The sequence below is a fragment of the Lycium ferocissimum genome, unplaced genomic scaffold (assembly GCF_029784015.1).
Source record: "Lycium ferocissimum isolate CSIRO_LF1 unplaced genomic scaffold, AGI_CSIRO_Lferr_CH_V1 ctg5384, whole genome shotgun sequence".
Lineage (NCBI taxonomy): Eukaryota > Viridiplantae > Streptophyta > Magnoliopsida > Solanales > Solanaceae > Lycium > Lycium ferocissimum.
The window spans coordinates 27,831-35,382 of NW_026725965.1; positions in this window are offsets into that span (position 1 = coordinate 27,831).

Below are 7,552 nucleotides of genomic sequence, written 5' to 3' on the forward strand. Positions count from 1 at the left end.
TGGACTTTTTCTTACACCTATAAATATTTCATAAGCCACAATTCTTAGACATCTTTGGCATAAAACACAAGTTTGGAGGCTAGGGTTCCTACGTATATTTTCTTTCTTTTATTCAAACCTTGTTTATGAGAATTTCTTGGTGACAATTGAGATTGAAACTCTTGTTGTGCTTATTTATTGACCGACATTATTTTTAATCAAGTAAGTTACTGTTATTTTAATTATTCTTGTTCTTCAACGGTTCTCAAGGGAGTAGCTAACCCTAGGACTCGCCCATTTACTTTGTTTGAAACTCGGAAAAGGAAGAACGGGGTTGGGATAGAATAATTAACATGAATTTGAGGCATTAACTCCCATCTAATGGAAATTGACCTAGGAATAGGGGATACCACTTGTAGCCATTATCGGGTGTTCTTAATGCTCCTAATTGCTTTAGGGATATTCAATTAGGTAGTCTAGTTAATCTTCAGGACAAGTTAATTTAGAGTCATTATCCGAGGCTAATTAACATAATATTACCATTATCGTTTCTTGAGAAGTAGTTTCGCTTTATTCCATTCTTGTGGCTATTGATCAATTTATCTAATTAGAATTTATATTTTCGTATGATGTTCGACCTAAAGTTGCATATATTGCCTCACATTTTAGTACTTTTAATTGTCTTTTGAGTATTAATTATAATGAATTGTGCTTAATATTATATTTTATTTATGTAGGAATAAAGCGGTGTGAAGATGAAGAGATTTGGAGCAAAATTGAATAAAAAGTGTTGAGAAGTAAATGTGGAGAACAAAAATAAATTTAAAGAAAGAGTGGGAGACAAATAAGGGATTACAATAATTTAATTGTCTTGAATTATATATGAAGTGATTTTATTGTGGAATAAAAAATGAAAAGAGAAATTGAGAACAGAATAAATGAAAAAGAAGAGAACAATAAATCATGAATATGAAATGGTGGAATAAAAAATGAAAAAACAATTGAAAAAGGAAGAGCACAACTTGAGCAAAAGAAAAAGTGTCTCGAAAAGAATTTTTTCGAAAGATCTTTTTCGCGTTTGCACCCGCGATGCGGGTGTAATGCGAGCCCGCTATTTTTTTCCTGGTCCGAGTTGGATTTGGTTTTTAAAAGCCCAGGCCTTTTGGTACCCTATAAATACATATTCTACACAATTTTTACATAACTTTGGATACTTGAAACCCTTAGTTCATAACTTTTGACCTAGAGAGAGCTTGGAGCCGCCGTGGAGGCCGTAGTTACAGGGTTTTATCTTCTCTTCTCTGTAATACTTATTTTGATATTTTTATTCGGATGATTTGTTGTTTTTCCTCCATGTCTATGTGGAGCTAAACTCTTTAGTTCTAGGGCTTTGACACAAACATGAAAGTTGATGTTTGATTATCGTTTCTATCTATTGATTTTCCATCTTTGGGTTATTTATTTATTCTTGGTCTTAATTGTTTGATTACTTGATCACTAATTGAACACTATCTCGTGGTGCGGAATTGGACTTGAGAAAGGGAATTCACGTACGTAATAAGAATAAATAGAGTTTGTTCGATTTAATCGTTTCGCTACTGAGGATAGAGATATACCCTTTAGCCCTACTTAGTTGAATACGGAGAAATAAATGCGTTCTTGTTACCTCTGACGACCATAGAGATATAGGCGTTATAGTAGCATCTACAGGCTTGTGAGTAGTTCGAGAGAATATCATAAAGTTACAATTAACCCGTCAACTAGTAACCCATAGGTAGAACGATTTGAAAACTCAACTGGATTGTTAGTGGTCATAGCCCTAGATCTATCTCTTCTCCGATAAAAATTTGCTCTTTCTTGGTTGAAGTTCATTATTTGTTTTCTTTTATTTTTAATTAGTTTACAAATATAATTTGGATTTTATTTCTTGTTTAGATAATTAGCATTAGTTTAATTTGATAAATAGTTAATTATAAGTCTCTCGTGGGATCGATATCTGGACTTAAAAATCCTATATTACTTGTACGACCGCGTATACTTGCGTGTGCGTTAGGGAGCAACAAGTTTTTGGCGCCGTTGCCGGGGACTTAGAAATTAATTGTTTATCTAGATTAGACTTTTCTTTTTGTCTATTCAAGTTTTATTTTTATTTTTATTTTTATTTTTTTTTTTAATGTTTAATTTTGGTATTCTTCTTGACATGGCATCTTTGAACGAAAATTTATCGAATGTTGGGTATTCATGTTTTAATGATTTTTGTGCACTTTGTGGAGGACCCCACTTATGGGAAAATTGTTCTAAAATTTGGCGCATACGGGATGTGATGTGTGACCCTTCTAAATTCTATGATGGAACTTTTGTAATGGTGTGGTGGTAATGGAAAGAGTGTCCTAAGTGTTGTTCTAGTCTCTCAAGTGATTTTCACAAAGTGGATGTTGTGAGTGATACTTGGCTATTAGTTCGAGCTCACCGATTAGATATATCGGGGGATTATCTTGATGAAATTACAAGTGACATGACATATTTCATGGAAGAAAGAACAAAGCTCGGACAAGAGATAGACCAATTTGGCTCAGACATCTATGAGTTGCAGGCTCAAATAAATAAAAAGGTTGAGGTGTCTGATGCCCAACCACCAATTGTTGTGGATACTGGCCAACTTGTGGAGCAAATAGAGAAATTCCAACCATTGGATCAGATCCTTGTTGATGATGCCTATGTTGAGGAAGTGTACAAAAGTGAGGATGTCAGAAATAATGCAGTTTTAGAGTTGGGGCGTGTTGGTCCTCATTCTAAACATTTTTCTACATTATGTTTGGTTGGCGACATGAAAATCGAGCCCTCCACGCCGGTGAAGATGTATATAGATGAGGAACAAGAGCCTTACATCTTGAAATTTGCCACACCAAAGAGACAAAATGACATTCCTCACTTAAGGGCCAAGAAGTGCAAGATGCGACACCTATTGCTTGGTTCTTTTATTTTCACACCGCCGCCCCAGGAGCGGAGTAGAAAATTTGATGCAAAATTAGGGGCGCAATTCATATCCTCAAAGTGGAGGGAAAAGTGGTGAAGTTGATTCACGTCGTGCCACGACGTTAACTAAGGCGCTTATTGGGAGGCAACCCAATGTGTAATAATTATAGATTTTTATTTTTATAGTGTCACGTTTTGTTTTGTTTTTTTTTTTTTTTGCATTTCACACGTCCACTCATTAGATTAGGGGAAGTCCGAGTACCCAAAGTCGAAAGCTGAGGAGCATGTTTGAGCTTAAGTGTGGGGTCGTGCCGACCCTTAATGATGAGCGCATGCTGCTAGCTAGGCCCCAGGGAGTATTTCTTGCTTTACTAGTTTTTAATTTTTCCATCTATATGCACTGAGGGCATTGCATGATTTTAAGTGTGGGGTGAGAAATACGTCCCTAGTTTTCGAGGATGATGATTTAATATGCCTTAGGATTTAGGATTTTTTATTATTATTATTATTATTATTATTATTATTATTATTATTATTATTATTATTATTATTATTAGTTTTGAAAAAAAAAAAAAAAAAAAAGATTTTTTGTATTTTCTTTGATTTTCTTTAGTAACTTTTTAAGTCCCTCATTAGTGGCATTCATCATCCGTCCCATTGGATTTCCTTATGGCCTCGTTTCTTTCCCGAAGGGGGGCCTTTGAACCGGGTAATTTTTTTTAGGATTAGTATTTTTTTTAGGAGTAGTAAAAGAGAGAGAAGAAAGACCTTGTGACTTGTTTGATACTAGCATATTTAGGCCTGAGCTTGAGTAATACTTTCCTGTGAGTGCTTGAGTAATGAAAAAAAAAAAAAAAGATAGCAGACTTTCTGACACCTAACTCATGGTTGTGACTCTGTATATAGCTTATTCTTATTTTGTAGTTCGTCATGATCCTATCTGTCTTAGAATAGAATTGATCCATCTTGATTGAGACTTGTGCCATGTGTGGTGAGGATTTCTTGCATATATTCCATGTTTTGCATCTTAGTCTAGAACTTGCCCTGCATGTTATTGAAGCGAAATAAAAAGTGTTGCTTTGTTTAGAAGATGATAATAGGCTTTCTTTGATATGTCTTGTGAATTTTAGCCTTTTCAGAAATTGTACCACTAGTTAGCCCTTTGAGCCTGTAGCCTTTCATTTGTTAGCCGTATTTTGCCTTGATCCTTTTGTTTGAATCCCTAGTTTTTGCACCCTGCTTCCTTGAGCACTGTAGCTTAGACTGTGATATAATTGATAAATGTGAAGAAAAGGGATGGTCAAGTGAAAAAATGGTGACCAATGATAGCTGCAAAGTGATGAAAAGGCCCTCTTAGAAAGAATGTGAAAAAAAAAGGAGAAAAGCTGCTTGAAAAAAAATGATTGAAACGTTCTTGATATGATGAGAAATACTTGTGAAATAATTGATGAAGAGAGGGCTGAAAAATAAAGTGAAAAGATGAAAATAATGGGTGATGAAGTCTAAAAGTGCAAAGTGCTTAGGGAAGTGTAAGTCACTATTATATAGTTTTCCTACCCGTCCCCTAGCCAACATTACAACCCGTTAAAGTCCTATTTGATTCTATACGAGCACACTTAATTAGTAGAGATGTACATAATGGGCAAGCCTATGGTTCTTTGTGCATACATGTGAATTTCTTTGTGAGTGTGAGAGTTGTGCTTGATGCTAAGTTCTTAAATTACATTCGATTCTTTGATTTGAGTGTGTGGACTATTTTTTCTTGTGAGGGCACTTGTTTCATGATAGATAGGTGATGTTATTAGATTTCTTTGACAGAGTAGGTGAGCGAGCTTAAATTTGATGAGTTAGAGTCCATCTTTGAGATTGGGAGGTTAGAAGTTTGTTGTTTGTTTGTTGATTTGTATATCTTGCATGATGATCAGGAAGTGTATATTTGATGAGTTGAGTTGCTATAGGGCCTAATTGTTGGTATCAATCAAAGTGGTGGTGTTCCTAGGCTTGATTTATTGAGAGTGGTTTTAATGCTTACTCGAGGACGAGCAAGAGTTTAAGTGTGGGTGGTGATGTTCGGCCTAAAATTGCATATATTTAGCCATTGTTGCCTCACATTTTAGTACTTTTAATTGTCTTTTGAGTATTAATTATATTACTTTGTGCTTAATATTATATTTTAACTTTGTAGGAATAAAGCGATGTGAAGATGAAGAGATTTGGAGCAAAATTGAATAAAAAAGTGTTGAAATTGAGAAAAAAAAAATAAAGAAAAAAGTTGAATGGAGGGATTACAATAATTTAATCATTGAATATATACAAGGAATGGTGGAATAAATAAATGAAAAGAGAAAGATTTGAAAAAGGAAGAGAACAAAGCATGGTGAAGAAAAAGAAACAATGGGAATCACAGCGCGTCGCAAATTGACGAAGCGAAGAAAGAAATTCGAAAGAAAACTTGCTCTCTTTGGATTTTCCGCGTTTCACCCGCGATGCGGGTGTACTTCTTCTTATTTTTTTCCCCGGTCTGAGTTGGATTTGGTTTTTAAAAAAGCCCAGGCCTTTTGGTACCCTATAAATACATATTCTACACGGTTTTTACATAACTTTGGATAACTTGAAACCCTTAGTTCAGAACTTTTGACCTAGAGAGAGCTTGGAGCCGCCGTGGAGGCCGTAGTTACAGGGTTTTATCTTCTCTTCTCTGTAATACTTATTTTGATATTTTTATTCGGATGATTTGTTGTTTTTCCTCCATGTCTATGTGGAGCTAAACTCTTTAGTTCTAGGGCTTTGACACAAACATGAAAGTTGATGTTTGATTATCGTTTCTATCTATTGATTTTCCATCTTTGGGTTATTTATTTATTCTTGGTCTTAATTGTTTGATTACTTGATCACTAATTGAACACTATCTGTGGTGCGCGAATTGAACTTGAGAAAGGGAATTCACGTACGTAATAAGAATAAATAGAGTTTGTTCGATTTAATCGTTTCGCTACTGAGGATAGAGATATACCCTTTAGCCCTACTTAGTTGAATACGGAGAAATAAATGCGTTCTTGTTACCTTTGACTACCATAGAGATATAGGCGTTATAGTAGCATCTACGGGCTTGTGAGTAGTTCGAGAGAATATCATAAAGTTACAATTAACCCGTCAACTAGTAACCCATAGGTAGAACGATTTGAAAACTCAACTGGATTGTTAGTGGTCATAGCCCTAGATCTATCTCTTCTCCGATAAAAATTTGCTCTTTCTTGGTTGAAGTTCATTATTTGTTTTCTTTTATTTTTAATTAGTTTACAAATATAATTTGGATTTTATTTCTTGTTTAGATAATTAGCATTAGTTTAATTTATTAATTATAATAAATAGTTAATTATAAGTACTTGCGTGTGCGTTAGGGAGCAACAAGTTTTTGCTATCAAAACCTTATAAAAAACCACCATTGATGCGTTCGGTCTTTAAAATCCTATATTACTTAGATTTTTCATCCTATTTATTATGCCGGTTTTTAAAACACTTCGTGATTGATTTGAACTATATTGTCACAGGAAAAAGAGTTATTGGTTGTGGTTTATGCCTTTGACAAGTTTAGATCTTATTTAGAGGGGACAAAAGTGATGGTGTACACTGATCACACTGTTGTTTGCTACTTGTTTGTGAAGAAGGACGCAAAACCCAGGCTCATTCGTTGGGTATTGTTGCTGCAAGAGTTTGACATTGAGATTCTAGATAGAAAGGGCACAGAGAACCAAGTAGTAGATCATTTGTCCATACTTGAAGATCAGGAGCATGTTGATGAGGGCCTGGTGATAAAAGAGACCTATATAGATGTTATACCTCGCATTTTGTACATTTGGACATTCCGAGCCAAGTGTTAAGAATAAGACTATTTTCCGACCTTGTTTTAACGCATAAGTGCTTATGAATTTGGTTGGATGGGAAGTTAGACATTTTATGAAGATTTGGGGCCAAAAGTGAAGTGTTGGAATTTAATTTCATGAAAAAAAATAATAACCTTGTGGCCATGCACATGACTTGTGGGCCCTAGGCCACATGTATGAAGAATATGTGTAGTATTAGATGACTTATTAAGTCATCTTTATTATTTTCATCTCTTGGAAATTTTTAGAAAAATTGAGAAAAATTGAAAAAGAAAAAGAAGGGAAAAAAACGGCCAAGAAGAGCACATGGCCAGCCATGTGCCACTTATATTTATATATATATGTATAAGTTATAACCAAGAAAGACCAAATTCATCTTTTACACTTTGGAAATTTCAAGAAATATGAAGAGAAAAAAAGAAGAAGAAGAGAACGGCTAGAGATTTGGCCGAAACCAGCCCCTTTAAATTTGATCATGGAAAATTCTTTTCTTCAAGTTTCTCTACTAATTGGAAGGTCCTCGTCGACGTGGGGTAGTTGTTGGAACAAGAAAACCGCTTGTTGTCGCGATTTGCCAATTCTAGCCGAGGAAGAAGTTAAGTGGAAGGTAAGATTTAATCATCTTTACATGTTTAATAGGTGTTTGTGCATGTTGTGATGTGAAGAAATGAATGAAAACTCATGAAATATGTTGAGTTGAAGTGGGCCGTGTG